Genomic DNA, 24,651 nt, shown 5'->3' on the forward strand with positions numbered 1-24,651 from the left:
AAGCTTTGTGCATAATTCCTAACAAAGACTTCTGGCAATTCTATTGGTGCTGCTGGACTATGCCTTCTGTAAGTTCTACCCTTGCCTGAGGTTCCCCTCCAAGCTCTGGGTCTCAGAAGTGGGTTATGTAGCTGTTTTAACTAAAAAACGACGCATTGCATTGACTGCATGAGAAAATCCGCTGCATCGCCCTTTGACGCCGATGCAGAGGCAGCCCAATGACAGCGGTTACACAGCCTGCAGGGCTCAACAGCGCTCTGCGTGTCTCGACGACAATGCATTGCATCCACTTAAATGGACCTCGACCCGGACCCGGGACCCCTTTGCGAGGCTCGACGACCGTGCAGTAGACTCTAGACGCCGACAAAAGCTGCATCAAAGGTATTTTTTCAGCGGGACCCATCTTGGTCCTCTAGCCAGCCTGCCATCAAATGTGGTTGGCCTGAACTTTGTATTTGTACTGGTCCCTCACAACATCAAGTAATCTTTTGACCGCTAGTGACTTCTAAGCACTATTTTAGAATGTAATCTTTAAAAATTCATATATCGACTTCTATTGATTGGATATGTGTAATTTTGGTCTCATTTTGCTCAGATAAATATTGTATTGCTGTGCTAATAGGGAGGGAGCAATGAGGGGAGGGGGGCAGCCAGTATTTTTATGGATATGATTGAAGGGCTTAACTTTTGTATCAAGATTAGCCCAATAAGCTCCTTCGCAGGGCTCTTGATTTACAGATCCCCAGACTGTGTGGCAAGTATACACCTGGATTTGTGCAATTACATTGCCCAGAAATCTTTATTATATTCTAATTTCACTGCACTAGGGGATTTCAATCTTCATGTGAATGACCCAAGCTGCACTCAGGCAATACAGGTGGTCTCGTCCCTTCTGGGCACAAACTTGACACAGCACGTGAAGCTCCCCACTCATAAGGCAGGAAATACTCTTGACCTTGTGTTTTCTAATATTCCTGCTTTGAAAACGTACTCCCCAAGATGAATTGCCTGGACCGACCATTATCTTTTCCTTTCTCATTTAATGTGGAAAAAGCCAGTCGGCAAGGGACCACTCGCTTTTGTTTAAAGTGAAACTGGAAGAAGCTGACCGTGGAGTTCGTAGGCCCTGTTTTGCAGAACAGCCAACCACCATTAACTAATGACGCAAACAATGACACACGGTGCTTAAATAAATGGATCTCCGATGCGATAGAATCCACTGCTTCAGCTAGAGTTACTAAATCGATGAGGGCATCCCCATCGGCCCCCTGGTTCTCGGAGATGCTTAGAACAAACAAAAACAGGTGTAAACGCCTGGAACATCTACGGAGGGTGGATTATGGGACATTGGCCAAAGTGGCTTATAAGTCTGAATTGAAAGAGCTCCATAAAATAATGAGAGAGGCCAGGAGGGATTACATAGCGATGTGCATCAGTAAAGATACAGCAAGTGACAGTTTCCTGGTTCAGCAAGCTGAGACACTTGCGGAAATTCCTCCATCTGCTGCCGGAGGATTTACGCCGGATCATAGTCCATGCCACTGTGACATCTAGGCTGGACTATGCTAACGGCTTATACTTGGGCTTGCCAGCGTACCTTATCAAGAGACTTCAGATGGTACAGAATGCGGCTGCGAGACTGATCAGACGTGTTCCATTTCGTCATCACATCTCTCCCCATATTAAAGAGCTCCATTGGCTGCCGGTGGAAAAACAAATTGAGTTCATGGCATTAATCTTAGCATTCAGGTCATTCCATGGGAAGTGTCCCAGTTACCTGAGACAACAGTTATGCATCTACAAACAGAATCGTGCTCTGAGGTCCAATGCTCAAAATCTGTTTTGTATCCCGCGAGTTAGGAAAGCCCGCCTCTGCGGCAGATCGTTTACTGTGGAGGCATCCAAGCTATGGAACTCCCTGCCTAATAGCATTTGTAGGATTGAGTCAGAACCTTTATATAGGAAAGCTGTAAAAACCTGGCTCTTCAGGTCAATTTAATTTTCTCTCAGGGTTCCTGCGGTGTGCAGCACGGCTGCACGCCATCTATAGCCCAGCGCCAGGACACCTCTATGGCGGTAGCTGTTCACGCTCTACAAAAGGCGGTATTATTATTATTATTATTAAACCTGTCTGGATTTTTTTTTGTGGTGTATTCATTGTGTTATTGTGTGAGTGTGTTGCATAAATACTTTACACATTGCCTTGGTAGATAAGCCTGAGTGCTCTGTGCCATGCTTCCAGAGGGTGAGCACAGGTTACCTTATTGTGTATCTAGCTTACCTCAGCCAACCAGGAATCCCATTTCTAACAGGAAGTAGCCGATTCAGCAATGGAATATCTGAGCATTTAGTTGATGATTCCCACGTTAGCAAAGTTGATTTGTTTCCTGACTTATTGTATTCCGTGGGCTCATCCCTTGTATGGAAAGAGTGCAACACTCCTTTTGGTGGGCTCTTGGGATTGTGGGAGAAAGTTTGAATTTGAGAGACCTTAACTTCGTCCAGTATTTCTCATAATAGTATGGGGACCGTTGCGAGGAGATCCAGAGTTGTGGCAAATTGACATGAATGATAGGTTGTGGCAGGGTCTTGTTCTACTCTTGTTATCATGTCATTCAATGCCTGCAGTTTTCAGTGTTCTGTACATGGACTGCTAGGGCATTTAGAAAGTCGATTTGTATTCCCAACTTGTCCAACATGTATTTATAGAATATTTTAATATTTTCTTCAAGTATAAATAACTTTAACTATTTTCCCTATACTCTCCACAGGGACTTCTCCACCAGCAGGTGAAAAGTTACTAGTAATTTCATAATGAGGCTCCACTCCCTGATGTGATTGGTGGAGACATATAAGACTAACCCTAGAAGTAAATCTCATCCTAGAAAAGGTAAATAGAAAAAAGCAGAGTGTTACATCTAGCTGTAGCAGTAAATATGTACTCAAGTGAATATATAGACGTGTATATTTACCTTTGGGAATCAGGCCCTAAATCTTGAGTTATGGTGATATTGCTGATCTCTTTACTAGTTGCTTTTCAAGTAGATGACTTATTCAAACAAGAAGAATGCACACCAGCGCCCTGTTGGGTTTTTAAAAAACTAGCTATAGCTGGGGGTAAGTAGACAGCCCACTTTTGTGGCACTTAATGCCACTGTGCCTGCTGCACCAATGAAAATAAAAGTGGGTATGTGTTCTTCTTCATATCTACAGCCCACAAATGTAAATTGCCTGAGTTGATTCCTGAACTTGAAAGATGACATACTGTGGCACACAACCTTCCTCTCTCTTGCCCTCATGTTCAACATTTACATGGTCCTGCTGGCCGTGTACAAGAGACTCATCACGTAAATTTCCAAATGTTCAATGATGATACCCAAATCCAACAATGTTGATCACCAATTGATTAAATAAAATATTTTGTGGACCAAATAAAATGTAACGTTCTCTGAACAAAGCAAAAACAGAAATCCTGGTGTTTGGAGGCAGTGACCCTGAAGGTGTTCCTTTTAAATGGACCACAAACGGTGCTACTCCCCCAAACCATCTACATAAAGCAAAAAACGTGATGATTTTTTCTACAGGTCTTTTGTTCTTCCTGAAAATCAATGTAAAAAAAAATCCTTCCAGTACTGCCAATCAACCTCTGAGTATAGTTGATCAAATTCAGTTTAATGGACCACTTGGATGAGCACAAAATTATCTATACAGGTCCTCCTAGAAAGCTAATTGACAAACTACAACGGGCACAAAATCAGTTGTAGTAATATTAACAATTAGTAGGCAAAATAGAAGGAAGTCACATACTTTTTTCAGTAGTAAAAGCTCCATCCAACATTTAGCAGGACCAAGTACAATAACCACATGGAATCCCACCACAGTTCATGTGAAATAATTTTAATGTACCATTCCAAACATTGTAAAGAATAGAGAGCATACGATCCCACAGAGAAAGAATGGAGCCCTAACCCCAGAATACTACACACCACCTAACTCCAAACATTAAAAACAGACACAATAAAATGGAGAGAAATAATAGAAATATGAATTGCCTACTTAATTTTTAAATAATGCAGTACAACTCAAGTATGATTAAAATTCCCCATGAGACCATTTACTAACTTAACAGTTCCTTTAAATAACCTCATCACCTTGAGAAGAGCACTGAATTTGGAATGACTACCTCACCCGCCATCTTGGACTTTTCACCATTACCAAATCGCCAATACCCACTACAACATTAGACACAACCTTGTGTTTGCAATATTAAACTTTTCTCTTGTCTAATAATAGACACTTCAGGCCCCTAATAGTACAAATCCATCAGTACTAACATAAATATTGGAATGAAACCAAAGTAAGGAGTACTAAAATATCAAAAGCAACCTCCGGTCAAGGACCATCTAGAACTCCCCCCTCCCACCGACAAACCATTGGAGGCGTTCTTAACTTCGAGGCTTTGTTACTCATATAAAGCAATTCATGCAACTTCCTTTCCACTACTCAAATTAATTCCTGGCCACAAACAGCTGTTTTTCAGCTGCTCCTTAGTTTTTCTTATTGCATGAAGCCCAAGCTAAATCAGTCAGACACCATTTCATTGTTGCCAGTGGAACATGTATTGAGTTCTTTATCTGAAGGCAACCTTTCATAGACATTTCACTTTTTGCTTTCTCAAAATGCCTCAAATCTTCCATGCTATCACTCCAAGTGCACTCCCCATATAATTAGGCACACATTTACTTGCGTTCTTCTGCTTTGTCCATTTCAGTCAACCTTTCCTCTAGCATAATGCATACTTCCATTCCCTGGCAAACTTTCACACTTTTTTTAGACCATCATTCATTTTCCTCTTCTTCAACGTTTACAGATTTAATCAACAATCTCGTGAGACAATCTGCAGCTTTGTTTGACCTATCAGATATTTAATTCATAGTAAAATAATAATCTTGTAATGACACAATCCATTTACAAATTCTACAAAAAACCACAATCATCTCTCTGTTTATGGTCGCAAAGTATTTCAAGTCTAACACCCCACAAGAAATGCTTAATGTTTCTCAATAGTAGAATACCTATGCTTGGCTCCTGTTAATACTCTTGAAAGGAAGCCTATCATGACCATCTTTCAATCCTGAATCTGTTTGAGGACAGCTCTTAGCCCAACATCTATGACATCAGTAACCAAGCAGGAGGGTCAACTTTGTAATTCTTGATCAGCCTGAATCTGAGTTTTAATCCCCACAAGCTCCTAGAACTTAACATTGCTGGTCTTGATGGAAAATTTGGCAATAAAATGAGAGTAAAATTAAATATTTGAGCTTCTTGCTTTTGCAACTAGGTAAATTCTGAATGACTCCAACCAAGTCATGATTCGAACAAACTCCCCTGCTAGACATAACATGGCCCAGGTAACTCAGTTCAGAGGAGCCAACCATAAAACATGGCCCAAGAAACTCAGTTCAGAGTAGCCAAACATACATTTCTTAGTTGTCAACATCAAATCATGACCCCTGATGACAACAAGAGCTGTCATGAGCCTAACCATGTGCATGTGCTGTTCCAAAGTATTTCCAAAGACTAAGATATAATTGTGGAAAAACTTGACTCCAGGAGGACAACCTTATAGGCCATAAATGAGCCCTGAAATTCAGAGGCAGAACATACACCAAAAGGCATTCTGCTAAATCGATGAGTTCCAAAGATGTTATGAAAGCTGTCAAATTCTTTGATTCATCACTATGTTTAAATCTGTGGTAGGCTGAGGTCAAATACAGTGCAGTGAAGAACCTATCTCCAGCTAACTTGCCCACTACTATGTTAATGCTGGCAATAGGGAACATATCCTCCATCACTCTCCTAATTAGTTCTTGCAAATCTACGCAAAGGCTGACATCTTTCCATTCTTTCCCTATCCACTCTGTGGATAGGTTCTGTGATGTTCTATGAACAAAACCAATGTAACTTTCACTTCATCACATATATTTACAAGTATATACTTTACTGGACCTGCCCCCTTTTTTAGCCAAATAGCATGAACACAACCTACTTTATCTGTAAATACCCCAGGATAATCTTTGACTACATTTCTTTGGAATTATTCTATTAAGTATTATTGTTTGTATCAGTGATACCTTGTGGAGAAAGATTTGGGATCTAAAGGTATAACTAGTTACTGCTAGTGTGTCCAGTGTATCACAGTATCACCTACAACTGGAACATATACGTTTCCTTCAGCTGTATAGCCCTTACACCACACACACCAAAGGAGTTACCTCTGTTGAGATGTTAAGTGTGAGACTATTTTCCTCTACCCATTTGTAACCTTCATTCTCCCAATCCCTTTTCATACACCTAAACAACTACACACACTCCTTTAGGTATTTGTTCAATCTTTCAACCATTACATTCACTTGGGGATGATATAAAGCTCTTATTTTGTGAGTAATTTTGCCATTCACCTCTTCAGTCAGGTTCACTGGTAAAGCCTTTCTTTCCATGGGTGAATGTGCAGAGATTACTTCAGTTTTCCCTGTAAATGAAATGAGTTGCAGAAGATGTGATTAGAGCAGGGCTTAGACATGACTCCACGTGTATCACAGCATAGAAAAAGAAGCACAGGATGGGAAATAGTTGTAGCAACAGCGGAGAGAAAACTCCACACAATGAGTTTTAATGGAATGAAGGGAAGTACCATATTGGACGGATTAATGAAGGTTTACATACATATCAGTAATTATTGTTGGAAGGCACAGCAGTGTAACCGAAGTTACAAAGCATAGGTCAATTTGATGGCCCTCATAACTTGAAAGCAATTGAAGTCAACATGCTATGATAACACAGTACCTTAGCTGACTTATGCAAATAATGTTGATTTTCGAGTCTGGTACTCAAAGAAAGGGTACACAGTGAACTTCCAAATCATTGACAAAAATGTAGTAATATTAACAAGAGGTAGCAGGCAACATATAAGGGAAGTCAGTTACTTCATTCAGCAGCAAAAGTTCCATTCAACATCCAGCAGGACCCAGTACAATAACTGTATGGAACCTCGTCACAATTCATGTGAAATATTTACAATATTCCATTCCAAACACTCTGAAGAATGCAGAGAGGACAGGAATCCATAGAGAACGGCTGGAGCACTAACCCCAGAATAAATACCACGCCAAGCAGACACAATATGCAGCAATTTCTGAAAATACGACCTGTTCGAATTGGCCCTTTTTGCAGGGTTACTCCCAAACGTTTTGCCTTCCTCCTGTATTTTTTCTGACTTGTTTTTGTTGGTTTTATGACTCTGGGCACCTTACCACTGCTGATCAGTGCTAAAGTGCATGTGCTCTATCTTGTTAATTTGGTAATATTGGTGTACACGTGTTTGGCCTATTTAATTTACCTATAAGTCCCTTGTACAATGGTATCCCAGATACCCAGGGCCTGTAAATTAAATGCTACTAGTAAGCCTGCAACACTGCTTGTCGCACCCACTGAAGTAGCCTTTCAAACCTGTTTCAGGCCTCTTCCGCTGCAGGGCCAGCTTGCGCAGTTTACTGCCGCAGTGATGTGGCATTTAAAGTGTTTGCCACATCTGAAACTCCCCTTTTACTACATATAGGTCACCCCTAAGGTAGGCCCAAGAGTGCTGTGTGAGTAAAAGGTTGGGCATGTGCCTTTGTTGTGTGGCTTGTCCAGATAGTGACAAACAGCCTATTTGGTTTTTCACTGGTGTGAGGTTGCCCTCTCATTGGTTTGCTTTGGGAATTCCTTGATATGTACTTCAGTGGTAATTTCTGATATGAAAGGGGTAGTGGAGCCATGTTTGGTATATTTGGAATAGTAGTGATAAATCCTGTTTATTGCTGAAATCGGATTTGTTGTTACTATTTTAGAAATGTCACTTTGAGAAGAGAGCATTTGTGCCCTGCCTGGTTGTGTATTCAACATCTGGTTTAGACTGACAGGAGAAGGGGATGTGCATTCACTCTAGACAGTCACAAGGGGGATTGAGGTGTGTCCTGCCTTTCCTGGCTGACACAGCACTGGGCTGAATAGACCTTAGCTGCATTTAAAGTGTTGGGAGGAGTTTCCCTTGCACCTAAATCGGCCTGGTCTGCAATTACAGTGGTAGGAGGAATGGCATCTGCCCCTTAATAGGGCTGTGCCTGCCTTCCACAAAGTTGTCTCCCAGCCGCGGTCCGTACAGGTAACAGCAGTGGGGCCGGGTAAGTGGGGATTTTGAGGGACGATGCAATAATTAATTTTCCCTCTGCATCGTCCCTAAAAATCCCTCTAACCTGGCCTCACCGCCCACCGCTGTTACCTACACGGACGGGGGCTGCTGTCTCCGCCCCCATGTAGTGTGTCTAGGGCCAGGGCTTGGGATTGAATGGGGTATTTCTGCACTTTTAAAAAGTGTTTAAAGTGCCCCCAGAACAAAGACTTTTGCAGTATAATTACAGGGGCTGTGGCCCCATGATTGGACACACTGCCTGGACTTGTAACCAGATACTGCTGGCTCTTCAGACTGCACCTTGCCAGTGGACTGCTAGGAGAAACTGCCATTGGACTGGACTGCTTGTAGAGCTGACCTGCTGTCTGCTGGGACTGAGAGAAGTACTGGCACTTTGCTACAAAGCCCCTTGAGCTGGCCTGCCTGCACCCTGCCTTTGGTGCCCCTAGTGTTCTCCAGGGGCTTGTGGGCTTGCCTCCTCCTCCCCTGTTCTTGTGAGGGGTTCCAAGGAGGACTCGCTCCAACTTTCCAGCGTATGCTCCTGAACCTCTTGAAAGCTTGTTGTGCCGCTTTTCGACTTGAAAAAGTCAGTGCATGCTGAGCGCCGTGTGATTGCCCCAGGAGTAGTGCCTGGGGAGAGGCCACTGAGAGCCCGCATTTGTCTGTGTTACCAAAGTCATTGTGATCGCTATTGTGGGCCGCCGCAGTTGAGGAGCTGTTGCCGCTGAGAGCCTGCATTTGCCTGTGTTACCAAAGTCATCGTGATCGCTATTGTGGGCCGCCGCAGCTGAGGAGCTGTTGCCACTAAGAGCCCGCAGTGGCCGTCCTACGAGAATCATCGCTATCTCTATTGTGGACCGCTGCAACTGAGGAGCTGTGCCGCTGAGTGCCCGCATTTGCCGTCCTACGAGAATCATCGCTATCGCTATTGTGGGCCTCTGCAGCTGAGGAGCTGTGCCGCTGAGTGCCCACATTTGCAGTCCTACGAGAATCATCGCTATCGCTATTGTGGGCCGCTGCAGCTGAGAAGCTGTGCCTCTGAGTGCCCGCATTTGCCGTCCTACAATAATCATGGCTATCGCTATTGTGGGCCGCTGTAGCTGAGGAGCTGTGCTGCTGAGTGCCCACACTAGTCACCACTTTGAGGATCTTATTATCACCTGCGGGTGCCGCTGGGTGCCTTTAAGCCCCGTCCCAGGATTATCGTGAGTGCACGCCACGGACCGCTACAGCGGAGAGCTGTGGCTGGTGCGAGTCCGCCTGTCATCACCGCGGCTTCCTTGTGAGGCTGCGTGCCGTGCCCCTTTAAATCTCAGGTACATTGTGCATCACCGGGTCGCGTGGACCCCGGCCGCGAACTAAGTTCGTCCCGCACGCTTTTTGAGTGCCTCTATTGCTTTTGAGGGGAATCTGTAATTATGTGCATTGTGGTTTCCTGATCGCTTTTGAGCCTTGTGTTAAGCCTATATAAAGATACTTATTTTTCTATAGCTGCTTGTATGGTGTCCCTTTGTAGCGTCTTCACCGTGTTATTGTGTATGGTCATAAATGCTTCACACACTGCCTCTGAGATAGGCCTGTCTGCTCGTGCTACGTTACCACAGGGTTGAGCAGGGGTTATCAAAGGGTGTAGCCCTCTTACTCTGACTTAGGATGAAGGATCCCTATTTGGACATCGGCACCAGCCGCTGCCAACTAGAGATCCCCATTTCTAACAGTACATCTATAGTATTTTAAAGCGCTACTGAACTAAGGGCTAAATGGAGAAAAGTCATGAATGGCGATTTCCTAATTGCGATTTCCTGAGAATTGCAATTAAGAAATCCTTCTATCTAATGTATGAAACTCTTTTAAGTTTCATTAGCGATTCCTAGTGGGTTGAAAATAGAACTACCTCATGAATAGTAAAGAGGTAGGTCGCTATTTGTGGCCCATTAGGAATCATGAACATAACAGGGATGTTGGCCTGCTGGGGTCAGCAAACCAACATGTCTGTGATTGCTTTTAAATAAAGCAATCTTTTTTTTTTTTTGATCATTTGACTTATTTTACATACCCCCCCTCCACCACCCATCAGCTTACAGGCGTTACAATTTATTTGTATAAATATACATTTTACAAAAGAAAAATTATATCATAGCTTCATTTCATCTTAATTATTCAATACCTTCTATCCAAACTCTAAGTGGATCCCAAATAGCTAGACCTTTCTTTTTCTTATTCAAACCATTGCCTCTATATATAGCTATTTCAAAGCTATAAGTTGCAAGTAAGCGTGCCCGCCATTGTTGAAATGAAGGTGCTTGTGGGTCTAACCAAGCCGACGCTAAACAAATTCTCAATATTGACATTGCAACAAATATAAATCCCCTTATTTAAGTTGATCGAAGATCCCCTTCCACACCCAGGACTATTTCTGCAGTTGTTAATTCAATATCTTTTTTAAGAGTTTTAGAAAGAAAGATCGAGATTTCCCGTCTAATGGTGTACAGTTCTTTACAAGTGGCAAACATATGTATTAAATCCACTTCAGGAAGTGCACATCTTGGACATTTCGTCCCTTTGCCCTTGCTCCATTTGGAGATCTTTTTGGGGGTGTAATATAACTGAAAAAAGGTCTTGTAAAATTGTGCTTGTAATTTAGTTGATAATAAAATAGATTGCGAAAAGTTAAATGCAGTTTAAATGGAGTTTTCAGAAATTTCTAATTTATTCTGCCATATCTGAAAGTGTTTATCAAGATCATCAGGTAAGTTAATAATTAGATTATTGTAAATTTCACCAATTTTAATAGTGTTTTTCTTTATAATCATGTCTATTAACGCTATTCTCTGAAAAACTCTGTTGCCACCCCCTTTTTTCGACAGAAAGTCTCTTATTTGCAGACACTTGAAAAAATCGCGATGTTCTAGTAAAAATTTATTCTTTAATGATTCAAATGTTTTAAGCCCGGATAAATTGAAAAATAAGCCAAGTTTGGTGATTCCTGACATAATCCAGCGTTTCATACATGAATCTGAAAAAATTGCGGAGAGATTCTGATTATCATAGATAGTTGTATAATATGAAAATCTACCAATCCCCAATATTTTGCGTATGTTACCCCAAACATGATAGATTCCTTTAAGAGTTTTAAATCGGACCTTCTTAAAGTGACAGTCATAAGTCAAACGCCAAAGATGATCTCCCGTTGCGACTCCGAGAATAAGTTCTTGTGGGGTTGGAACTCTACCTACAGGATTTAAAGTGAGATTTGGAATTAGAAGCATTCGACTATAATTAAGTGTACTAGCCCACCAGTATGCTTTAAAATTAGGTAGGGCAAGTCCACCTCTATCTTTGGGTAAGTTAATGAATTTCATAGCTCTTCGCGGTCTACTGTACCCCCAGATGAAACGAGAAAAGATATGATCCAGTTCTATAAATATATGCTTATCAAAAATCAAACAAATACTTCTAAAAAAATATAGGAATTTAGGAAAAAATATCCTTTTTATTAAGTTAGTCCTTCCAAAAATTGTTAAATTTAAATTATGTAGTCTCCTCAGTGATAAGCTCGTTTGTTTCAAAAGTGGGTTCATGTTTCAGCGGACTAAGTTATTGAGATTAGCAGTGATAGTTACCCCAAGGTAGGTCGCGTTTTCAACAATCCTGTCATCAACAAAATTAATTTGATTATTAATAACTATTTGGGTTTTATTTTGGTTCAATTTATAACCTGAAACTTCACCAAAGTGGTTAGCCTCTATTTCAATTAAATTTATAGCGTCTCTAGGGTTGGTTATGGTAAAGCGATGTCATCAGCAGAGGCCAATGTGTTGGTGTCTCCATGGGGGGTCCTCAGTGGTGTTATTGCTAAATTTAATTCTAATCTCCGAATAAAAGGATCTATGTAAATGGCGAAAAGCAGTGGGGAGCAGGGACAACCCTGCCTCGTACCTCTCGTCACTTTAACATTTTCAGATATATCCCCATTTATCACCACTGCTGCTTCTGGGTTAAGGTACATCATACGGGTTGCTTTGATGAAACTTTCCCCAATTCCACTCTTTGACATGGCTGTCCATAGATATTGCCAGGAGACCCTATCAAACGCTTTTTCGGCATCTAGTAATATCAGTGCCATAGGATCTCCTGCCACCTCGGTCATGTCAAAGAGTGTGATGACTCTCTGTATGTGATCGATGGTAGATCTGCCAGGAACAAATCCATATTTCCGAACCGATATAATTTTATGTATTAGTGGGGCAATCCGACTCGCAAGTTTTTTAGAGTAGATTTTGGAATTGTTGTTAATGAGGGTAATTGGACGATAAGCCCCTACCTCAGTTGGATCTTTATTTTTCTTTGGAAATACGATTATTTTTGCTAGTGCCCAGGATCCTGGTGGCTGTCCACCATTAAAGACCTGGGTCATCAGCATTATAAGTATCTTTTTTAGTTGTTTGCTGAATCTGGCATAAAATTCAGACGGAATTCCATCAAGCCCACTTGCTTTACCTGGGGGAAGACTGTTAATGGATAGTAATATTTCAGTCCATTGCGGAGCCTCTGCCAGGCTATCTCTGTCAGTTTGGGAGAGTTGAGTCCATATAACCGTATCCAAATAGTCATCAATGTGAGATTGATTTTTATAAGTTTCGGTGTAAAGATCCGAATAATATCTTTTAAAACAATCTCTAATTTCTTTGGAATCTTGGGTGAGGCCTTTAATAGGATCATTAATTTCTTTAATAATACTATCCGTATATTTCTGTCTGGCCCGAATTGCAAGATGATGGCCAATATTTTCCCCAAACTCATACATTTTTTGTTTATTCTGGGTAGCTTTACTGATTGCTTTATTGGAGAACACTTCTACAATTAGGTTTTTTGTAATGGCAACATCTCTGATTGCCTCTTCAATGTTAATATTATCCCGAATTGCCATAATAAGCCCTTCCTTTTTTTTAGCTAGTTCGTTTTGTAAGTTTTTTAATTTTAATTTTTCCTCTTGATTGTTTCTAATAGAAAATCTCAGAGTTTCTCCTCTGATTCCCGCCTTAAGGGTATCCCAAACAATTTCCAGCGATGCACTACCAAGATTATTTTCTAAAAATTCGGGGATCCAATTCTCAATAACCTTACAATATTCTTCATTTAACAGAAGAGCCCTTTCGAAAGTCCATCTATTATGTTTTGATTCTATTTTACCAGTATCGAGACATATGGTTAAAGGGTTATGATCGGACAATATCTTAGGTAGTCGATCTATGGGGCTATGTACGGCTATATTGTGGGATGCAAATATATATACCAGCCTTGCAAGCTTGAGATGTGGGTTAGAAAAAAAAGTGTATCCTGGGTTGTTTGGGTACATCAATTGCCAGCAATCAGATAATCCATGTGTTTTACATAATTCTTCGAGGGCTCTGAAAACTTTCGGTTTTCGACCTAAATACTTACATTTGTTGTGCCCCAGTGCCCAATTTGAAGGAAGATTTAAGTTAAAATCACCACATATAATCAATGGTAGTGGCCAATGGGCCAATTCGTTAGATAGAAATTCTAAGGGACCTGGGTCATCATCAACACAGCCATATACTGAGCAGATAGTTAGTCTTTTCCCCACACCATACTTACATTCGGCAATTGCCCATCGACCAGATTTATCTGCAATTGATTTGCCAAATTGAAGACCCCCACTGCGAGCTAAAATTGCAACTCCCCGTGTTTTGGTACTCTGAGTTGTAGCCGTAATCACTTTATACCCAAGAGTTTTTAAGACTTCAATTTGGGACCTTTCAACATGAGTTTCCTGGAGACAGACGAAGTCTGCCCCTATTGAGTTGAGACCTACAGCAGTTCTCTGTCTTTTATTTGGATCATTTAGGCCACATATGTTAATGGTTAGAATTTTAATTTTACTCATTTTGAAGCATTAAGGGTACCAATTACCTAGCCAAATCATTACGCCTGTAAGCCCTCCCCATCTCGCTGCCCCCCCAAACCCTTTAAAACAGATTAGGATTAAGTGTGTAAATGTGAAAAAAAAAACCTGTGTCCCCTTCCCCACTCCCCATTCCCACCCCCCAATTCCCCTAAAGGAGGCTACCTGGTTCAGATTGAACCAGATTGTGGGCATCATTGCGATCAGAGGGCAACAGACGGCGGCTGACCTGACATATATCTTTGTTTCCCTTTTTTTTTTTCCCTTTGCATATGTATGTTTAGGTGCTCCCCTCCCTCTTTGTCATTTATATCTAGCATGTATTAACAATCCCATTATATCTAAATAAATGTAAATTAGATAGTTTTTAAAAGATTACGGTTATTTTTTGGATTTGTTTTTGTCTGGGATTGTAATTTCTCTTAGGTAAGCTTCAGCTTGAATCTCACTGGGAAAGCTTCTTGTATTGCCATTAAAGGTTATCTTTAACCGTGCAGGATTCTGTAAATAAACAGAAGCGCAAATGCGTTCAAACGGTGTAAATAATTGTCTCATCCTCCACCTTCTTTCAACAGTAGCGTGGGCAAAATCTGGTCTACAAAAGAACACAAAGGTGCCGATTAGGATCCTGGAAAAAATTTCCCCGTACGACTCGTATCCGGTCTTTTTACCGTACGAATCGTACAAGTGCCGTACAAACTGCCAAGTACGATTCGCATGGGAAAAAGTCCATACGAATCGCATTGGGAATAATTCCCCACACGTCCTCGGGTCCGAAAATGTGTCCGACACGTCCCCGGACGATTTACCATACAAATGTGAAAAGTGAAGTCCGACCGCGCAAGTACGATCCATCCCGTGCGTCCAATGTTACAACCGTATGGAAAAAACACCGTCCGCACCGAACTCCCATAGCAACCATGGAGACATGTGCCCGCATACGCGCCGAACACCCCTCCCGCCCCCGTGAGTATGTGCCGAACCCCCCGTGTATGTACACCCGTGTACATACGCGCCGAACCCCCCGTGTATGTACACCCGTGTACGTACGCGCCGAACCCCCGTATATGTACACCCGTGTACGTACGAGTCGTACCCCCACCCGTGTATGTACGGTGCGTACCCCCAGCTGGGGGTAGGCACCGTACATACACGGGTGGGGGTATGACTCGTACGTACACGGGTGTACATACACGGGGGGTACGACTCGTACGTACACGGGTGTACATACACGGGGGGGTATGACTCGTACGTACACGGGTGTGCATACACGGAGGGGGTACGACTCGTACGTACACGGGTGTACATACACGGGGGTTCGGCGCGTACTCACGGGGGCTGGGGGGGGGTTCGGCTCGTATCGGGCCCCCTAATCTGGTCATTTCGCGGCGTACTTCGCTTTTCCGGCACTTTTTGGGTGCCGTAAAAATATTGCCGTCCGGACTGCTGTCGGTTCGATTCGTACTTCCTGGGTCGTGAAACGCTGCCTGAAAGCGTCACGTCGGAGCATTCCCGGATCACATTCGTATGTATATTTTGGTCGGTCGGTGTTTTGTACGACTCGTACGGAAATGGTGTTTCCGTGTGAATCGTACTTCCATGTTTGTAATGTTTTTGTCCCGGGTACGAGTCGGACGGAGAAAACGCTCCGACCGACGGTTCGTACCCGGTTTTTCCAGGATCCTAATCGGCACCAAAGTCTTTAAATTCTCTTTTTTTTGTCGGGCGTGCAAGATCAAAAATAGCTTCCCGTAACAGAAAATTGCCAAAGTTAACAAGAAACACTCGAGGATATTATGTTGAAGGCTGTGTTCGCTTGGAAGGTATCAAGGGAAAGCGATGGGCCCGATGAATTTCCTTATTAAAATTTCACATTTGTAGCTCCGGAAACGATTCTTTTAATAGTGTGATTATGAAACCCCTTGGATCATGTCCCTCAGAGTTCTCCGGAATCCCGAGAAAACGTAAATTATTTCGTCTGGCTCTGTTTTCTTGATCTTCAACCTTCACCATTAGGTCTTTAATTATACCATCCTGTTCTTTCCCAAGTGTTTGTAGATTGCAGACATCTTTTTCCAAATTTTCCGTGCGTGTCTCCACAGAAGCCATTCTGTCCGATATCTCTAGACAGGTTTGTCCAACTTTTTGTATTGCGCCTTGAAGTTTCTGGATGGCTACATGGTTTTTCTTATTATCATGCTTGACATCTTCATGAAAGTTCTTGATTGATTTCATGATATCGCAGAGGGAAAGTTCTGATTGATCTCGATTATCGTCACTTTTCTCTGTTTGCATATTTCTAGATGTTTTGGGTTTTCGCAGAGCCTTTCCCATGGGGCTTAGGTTTGTATCGGGCTCTTGTGGTAAGATATTCCTTGCTTTGTGGTTTATTTGTTCAGAATTGCTCCCTTGATCTGTGGTATCTTCAAGCATTAGTTTAGTTTGTCTCTTTTGTCTGTCCCTTTTCTTTTCCTGTTTCTTCTTTGTAGAGCTGCCTCTGAAGGAGGTATTCTGCTTCTTTGCTTCGAGTTCTGGTAATTCCAGATCTGACATAATAGATTCGGAACTTGTCTGTTCCAGTTTCTGTTGCTCGCTTGAGGTTGAAATTGAGGCACCAGTTTCGTAGATTTCAGAACCCGAACTTGAATCAGGATCGGGTTCTTGTAACACAGGATGAAGTTTGTTCTGCTCTTGATCCCGAACAAGATTTTGAGGCAAGTTGGTATATTCCAGGCCTTGAGTGGTCTTGATAAGGGGACAGTCAGAGCGGTCAGAACGGAGACTTATGCCAGTACTCGGTTTTTTAAGCGTTGCGATGGCCATGGCTATTGGTGTTTCTATTTCTTGCGCCCTAGTATGTGCAGGTATGATCTTATATAATTCATCAAGTTCATCAAGTTCATTTGTACCGTTCGATTCATGTACTTCATGTGCTTCATTTAGTGCCATTTGTGAAATACTCAGCGCTTCTCTCACACCAGGCGGACTGTCTGTGCGAACACTAGTTAGGGGGTTAATACCCTCTGCCCCTAGCTTTGTGTTGCTAGGTTTCAGATTGAGACGAGGTTGGCTGTACCCCTCTACAGGACCTGAAGATATTTTGGCAACAGTATTAAAGATGTTTGATATTCGGGGTTGAATATAAGGAACAAGGAGACCCTAGGAGTCAGAAGGGACCAAGGGTGTAAACATTATTATAAAGGAACAGTGGTCCCATTCAATTCGAGTAAATTAAAGTGCCACAATTAGTTCAATGAAAAATTGGGTTTTATGTTTGAAGACAATGCAAAAATAACTAGAAAATTACAGTAAATAGTGTGAAAAGTAAACCAGTGAGTGAGTTGGTGGCAGGGTAATAGGAAATCAGCCGATTTCCGGTACCCAGGCAAGTGATTTAAAAGGTGACTTTTTGGTGCTCAAAGGTAATTGTTAACAAAAAGTCAGTAAAACATTTCATACTCCGACATTTCAATTTTGCAATACACTGGAGTTTAGAAATGGTTGTCGACGACGTTTCGATCCCTTAACGAGTAGTGGGATCTCTTCAGGACAAGAGAATGATAATTAATTGCCTGGGAGGTAGCCTAGTGGGGAGGGGGAGAAAAATAACAATATGCAAAGTTAGGAAGAGAGCATAGGAAGAGTAAAGGAAGGCGAAGGGAGAGTGGCTTAAGGTAATATGCGAGAAGAGAGGAAAGTTAAGGGGGTGGTGCAGAGAAATAATTCAAATGGTGGTCGAAACTTACAGTGCCCGGAACGGGAAGAAGATGACCCAATTAAGTAGTATATGATGCGCAGCCGCGTCAAAACCAACACTAGACGGTCTTAGTGTTGTAGTCCGGAATACGTGGAATGAGGTATAGGCGGGAATTAGAGCCTGTAGGGGAGAGGGAGAGTCAAGGCGGGGGAGGAATGCGGGAGCGCAGGGTGCAAGTGAAGGAGAGTTGGGCAAAGGCTTACCAGAGATATGGCGAGACACTGATTAGATGAAGCGCCCCGTCAGAACCGTCTCAGACCGGGGCTCGACGGATGTCGCAATTCCGTGTGGGCGGAAAAGTGAGCCTGCAGGGGAATTGGAGGGTTAGGAGGAGGTGAGGAAGTGCCATGAGTGTGTGGATAGGGGGAGAAAAAAGCGGGCTAGGGCTTACCAGGGGAGCGGTGAGTAATGGGAGAGGTAATTTGGTCCGTAAATTGCGAGTCAGGTCTGTGTTGGAAAACGATGGGAATTCCGAGGCAGCCCGACCGGGCTTGTCGATGTGTTCGGAAACCTACATCCTGTGGGGAGAAGGAAGGGATAGTGAGCAAGGAGGGGGTGGGGGGTGGAGTGATGGTAACGGGACATGAGGAAATAAACTCACCGTGGGGCGGTAGTCCGGGAAATATAAGCGTAGAAGAATGTTGATAGTTACGATGCAAGCCGTATCATAACGCGATAACCTGTGAAAGGGAGGGAGGGAATTGAGTGAGGATGGGCGAGTAAAATAGGAGAAGAGGAAGTGAACGAGCGAGTGTGTCTCACCTGAGGAGCTTGCGAGGATCCGGCTAAGCGTCAGGGTGCGGGCTGTGTGAATGGAGCCTCAATGGGACGGAAGTGCACTGGGGTGGGATATGAGGGCGGCCATGATGGAATGGTCAAGGACGCCCATAGAGATAAGAAATGCAAAGGTAAAACAGATAGGGAAGAAGTAGTATGAAAAGTAGCGCCTCAGGATGAGGGGCGAGGAACAGTTGAGAAAGGAAGACAGGGGGGATTTGTTAGTATAGTGTTACAATTATTCAGTTATAACAAAGGGAGTGGAAAGAAAGGGGTATAGGGCATGGAAAAGCCGGAAACATGCTCGGTTCTTGGTACATAAAATTAGAGAGAAAACACATTTCAGTAATTTTGCGTATGGCTAAGTGTACACATAGAGATATTCAAGGATTAGAGTAGATTAGACCAGTCCTCAAGTCGGTTCAGTCCAGAGTGATGGCTATCACAGCGAATTATCCATTTGAGTTCCTCTTTGTTGAGGACAGATGCAATATTCATGTTCCTTGTGGACTGTGTGATAACGCTGATCACCTGCCATGTCAAGTCGTCCTCGGTATGATTAAGTTGTGTGAAATGTTCAACAAGAGGAGCATTAGCCGTCTTGCAGCGGATTCTGCTTCTATGTTGACAGATGCGAATCCTGATTTTCTGCGTAGTTTGTCCCACATAGATCAAATTACACGGGCATGTTATGGCATATATAACATTATTAGTGTTACAATTAGAAAAATTGTTCAAGGTGACGTTAATGTTAGCATGCACGAAGGTTTTAGTATCCAATGTGAGGCAGCAGACACTACAGCTAGTACATTTGAAGTGGCCCACCAGTCGTGGTAGATTGCAAAAGGTTCTAAGGGTAGAGTCCCTGTTAGGTTCTGGAATTGCGGCCCTGACTAGATGATCCTTAATACTTTTGTTCTTTTTAAATGCAAAGAGGGGGCATTCTATATGGAGATTTCCAGCATTCAGTGTTGGCCAGTGTCTCTTGATACATTTTTTCACTATGCTTGAAATGGGTGTAAAAGTAGTAACACACACAAGTTTGTCGTTCTGTTTCTTATCCTTGGGAGTGAGTAGAGTTTCCCTCGGGCAATACCAGGCTCTTTTTAGCGATCTCTTGACTAATTTACGTGGGTAACCTCTGTCAGTCAATTTTTTGAGTAGCAGGTTAGCTTCAGAAAAATAATCTTGTTTGAAGAAGCAATTGCGCCGTATCCGCAAGAATTGTGAGTATGGAAGTGAGTCGCGAAGGGCTCTGGGGTGGTGACTGCTGTATGCCAAAAGAGTGTTTTTCTCAGTGGGTTTGCGGTAAAGGGTGGTGTAGAGACCCTCATTGTGAGCAATGATAGTTAGATCCAGGAAGGCTATTTGTTCTTTACTGCTGTTAACAGTAAATTTTAAACCATTGCTGTGATGATTAAGCCAGTTATGGAATTGAGCGAGGTGGTCTGTGTTACTGTTCCATATAAGGAAAATATCATCGATGTAACGTTTCCATTCTTGTATGTAGGGCCTGAAGGGATTATGGGGGGATAGTATGGTATTGGTTTCTAGCCAATCCATGTACAGTATCGCGAAATTTGGAGCGAAAACTGCGCCCATACTGGTTCCTTTCACTTGTTGGTAAAATGTACCGTCAAAAAGGAAGAAATTCTTAGTGAGGCAGATTTTGAGAAGGTGAATGATAAAGGAGGTAGGGACTGAATGAGGTTGTGGCCTAGTATTGAGAGTGGATCTTATTACGTCAATGCCTTCATCATGGGGAATGTTGGTGTAGAGTGACTCCACATCGAGGGTGCAAAGGAGATCGCTGAGGGGATTAAAGGGAAGTCCCTCTATAAAATTAACCATGGCCATGGTGTCTTTAATGTAGCATCGAGTGACAGGGACGAAGTCTCTGATAAAGAAATCAATGTACCTACCCAATGGTTCCAAGATTGAGCCACAACCCGACACAATGGGGCGACCCGGGGGGGTGGTGGGGTTCTTATGTATCTTGGGTAGGGTGTAAATTACTGGTGTACGGGGACTTTTGGTGTTGAGAAATTGAAATTCATTCTTGGTCAGAAAGCCTTGGGCTAGGCCTTCTTCAGTGATATCAAGGATGAGTTTTTGAATTTCTTTGGTGGGATCAGAGGGCAATCTCAGATAGTGATCTGTTCTAGAGAGTTGTGTCAGTATGCCCTGTTTGTAGGAGTCAGTGTTTTGGATGACAATCCCTCCTCCCTTGTCTGCTGGTTTGATGGTCAGGTCATTCATTTTCTTGAGATTCTTCATAGCTTCTTTCTCGGTCAATGAGAGGTTGTAAGGGATGTACATGCGTTGGTGTTCAAGTGTGGCGATTTCGTTTAGAACCAGCTTTTCAAAAGTTAGAACTTCAGGTGGGACACTGTACAGAGGCGGGGAAAAGGTAGAGGGAGGGCGAAATGTGGTAAATGCTGTCGAAGTGGTGAATGGTCTGTTCTCAAAGAAGGCCTGAAGGCGAATCTTCCTAAAGAACCGTAACAGTTCAATTTGGAGTTGCAGATAATCAGGTCTAGTGGTAGGAACATATGAAAGTCCTTTGCTGAGTAATGTGATTTCTTGCTCAGAGAGAGAGTGAGTAGAGAGGTTAAAAATGGGAATAGTTTGATGTTCACCCATAGTGACTATGGTCGCAGAGTTTGAGGAGTTAATGTGGGGAATAGTGTTACTCACCATTGGTAATACCGCTGGCGTGTCGGTCTGTCCCCAGGGGTACTGTGCCAACGGGGGAGACGTGGTGCTCCGCGGCTGGGTTGGCGCCCCTGGTCTTGCCCTAAAAAATTATTAGGATTGTTTGGTCTGGTTCTGGATGTACTAGGGCCTGATATTCGGGGTTGAGCAATATCTGATTGTCCGCTATTTCTTGCAGCAATTTTTAGATTTTTAATTGTTTGCAGCCGCTTCGCTTTTTTCTCAAGCAAATCAGTCGTATCTCTAGTTTCAAGAAAGTCGCCGACCTTAACCATGTCTTTGTTCTTGTCTTTATCCTTATCCTTATCCTTATCTTTCTCTTTACTTTTCAATTTTATTGTGACTTTGGTTTTAGCTTTCTCCTTCTCCATTTCGGTATCTTTCTCTCCCCAGCTTGACCCTCAACCCTCTTGTTTCTGGGCCGGTATGACCACTGTAAGTCTCCTGAGTAAGCTGAGTAGGCTGAGTAGGCTGAGTCGGGTGAGTAGGATGAGTAGGGTGAATAGGGGCATCTTGACACCCCAGCAGATCCCCTTCCATATTTGGTATCGTTTTTCTGCTCTGGGTCGATCCTTTGCTCCTTTTGCTCCCAGCCCTGTTCCATCTTTCTAGGTAATTTGGTATATGGATAAGTAATCTCCGCCCTAAGCGTTACCCCTCTTTCGCTTTTGTTCGTACACTCACCTCCGAGCGGATTACGTGGTTGCCTGAGTTTCTGCCACCTCCTCTCATCCAACACCACTGTCCCAGCGAGCCGCGTATGCCCTATGAGGCAGGAAAAACGAAAGCCGAGACGCCGCATCAACCAGCGTTAGCCGCCAGTCCTTTGGAATGCTCACTAACGTTGCGTAGGCAGCGAGGCGCAGGACACCGTAGGATTACCGAAGGCCAGGTGCAGCAAGGCAGGTACAACTGCCGGAACCGGCCCCTGCCACTACCACTTGCCACGCCACAAACAGATCCGTCAGATCAGGCAGACATGCAGACGTGCAGACAGGTTAGACTCCGGGCTTTCTAACGCAACCATTGGCACAGCTCTGTCGATATTGGGAGATGCTGTATTTTGTTGTATGTCTTTAATGGTCTCGATGCTCGATGATTGATGTTTGATGCTCGGTTTACCTTACGTTGATGCTTGACTGATTGAGCGCTGTAATGGCAGCTATAGTAGCAATCACAGAGAGCGTTGTAGGCTGTAGACTGCAGACGCTGTAAATATCCGACGCTGTAGATATACGCTATCTAGCAGGTAACGTAGTTTATCCTCGTTAAATGCTTAATCAGCTTAGATTAGACTAACCAAAGTCACTAGAGGCTTTTCGCAAAAGTCTGTGAAGGAGTACATGAGCGTGTCCGTTTTTCCGTTTTTCAAAGCAGATACGCCATCAAAACTTGAAGAGCTCTCAGGTCAGCCTTTTTAAATGCAGCTCTTTTCCCTTACAGAAAACGGGATGCATAAAAAGAAAAACAATTAAACTTAGCAGTTTCATTTTTTAAGAGTAGGGGCTGGTCCGTGGGACCCCTGCCTGCTCTTAACAAATATTATTTCAATCATTCTTAAAGGAGAAGGGGGTCAAAGGGGTAGGGGTCCCTTGGGTACCCCTTCCCATTTGCGAATGGGTAACCACCAACTTTCAAACTGAGAATGTTTTGCAACCGCATTTCGGTTGCAATACATTTGTACATACCATTCCAATTTGGTTTTAGGAAGGGATTCCCTGAACATCCCCCTTCCTAATACCAAATCGCAAAACCAAAATTGTGATTCTGTAACATGTAATTGAATCGCAATTTGGGCTCCGTTTCTTACCAAAAAGCATTACCATAAAGAGGGAGGTCTGAGTTTTCTAAGAGTTCCTAACTCTCTTCTTTATGTTTATCTGCTGCGAGCACTGTGGTGTCTGCCCCACATTGTTTTAGTCAATTAAAGGGTGTTGTTGAAAGCTTGCCTTCTCTAGCAACGAGGTCTGGTCTCTTAATAGGGTTTTACCCATTCTGTATCAATGGGAAAATGTGTTCGTACATATAGCTTTGTATTAAGTGTGCTGTTAGGGCCCTTTGCTCTTTGCCCCTCACCGACACCGACTCTATGACTGATAGGCACATAGTTACTTTGCACTCCGCCCCAGACATGTACTGGCATCATTGACAGCTGGCATCAGAGATAAGGCATTGATAGAACAAGGATGTTCCAGCCAGCGTTCACGAAAGATCCAAGCGCTTTAGTTGAACCCATCATTCATGCGTGCAGCGGTATCTTTCCCAAGCACATCACTCGGCGCAGCTCGAGGCCGATCTTTAACTGTGTGATCTTGTGACCAGTGACTGCCAACTGAAGTCAAGCACACTAACAGCCCAGTTCCAAATCATTCCACAGGAAGGTTTGTGGAAATTTAGCTTGTGACTGAACATTATCTGCGCCATCTTGCCTCTCCCCAGCGCCACGCACAGCGAATGCACGGCCGCCATTTTTAGGCGCCCCACTCTCTCCCCGCTCATTCTCGATCGCCAGCGCTTCCCCCTGGCGCTGCGAGCATCCCCCGCGCGCCGGCCACCCCCCGCTCTCTCATACAGGCCGTAAACCCTCTCCTTCTGCGCGACCCTGCTACGGAACCACATCCGACCGACATCCCATACATGGTCGTGCCTCTCCTTTGATAACCCCCTTCCTCTGCGCCCCATTGTCCGAACTGGTCCCAGGCCATCACCTAGCCCTGCGGATGCAGTTTATTGCCCCTACTGTAAGGGAAACACCCCACATCAAAAGGATTACGGTAGATCAAAGCCCCTACCCCCTGAGACCCGACCGGTCACACACACCCCCGGGAATTGGCGGAATACCCTGCTGCGCGATAGCCATCTCCTACTGCGGGTAAGGTGGGAACTTCTACTGTAGCTATGTGTGGGATCGGATCTGAGCCGGGGCTTCAGGGGATGTTCTCTCATGCATCAAGGGAATCTCAAGAATGTACTATGTGTAATAAAGCAATAAACCTGTGTATAAGAGACCAGGTCTCAGAGATGCAGTTAGAGCACCTCGTGACGATACCTTGCTGTCTGATCTGATGTGTTCTGCTCCGACGGAATAAAACTTTGTTTCCTGCCTTCCAGTCTCCGGCGCCTGCCTCTTTCATTGGTAAATTATCGAGTGGTATGAGAGGCGATTACCGCCGGGCAAATACTTGAAAGGTTATCGATTGAAACTGCCGCTACCATTTAACAATTGGCGTCCCAAACGTG

General features: G+C 43.5%; 1 long non-coding RNA gene across 1 annotated transcript in view; it reads left to right on the forward strand.

Moving 5' to 3' along the window:
• Positions 1-24,651, forward strand: part of LOC146855037 (uncharacterized) — a 364,961-nt gene that overhangs the window by 67,459 nt on the left and 272,851 nt on the right. The window lies entirely within an intron of this gene.

Source organism: Triturus cristatus, chromosome 4_1, assembly GCF_964204655.1.
Source record: "Triturus cristatus chromosome 4_1, aTriCri1.1, whole genome shotgun sequence".
Taxonomy (NCBI): domain Eukaryota; kingdom Metazoa; phylum Chordata; class Amphibia; order Caudata; family Salamandridae; genus Triturus; species Triturus cristatus.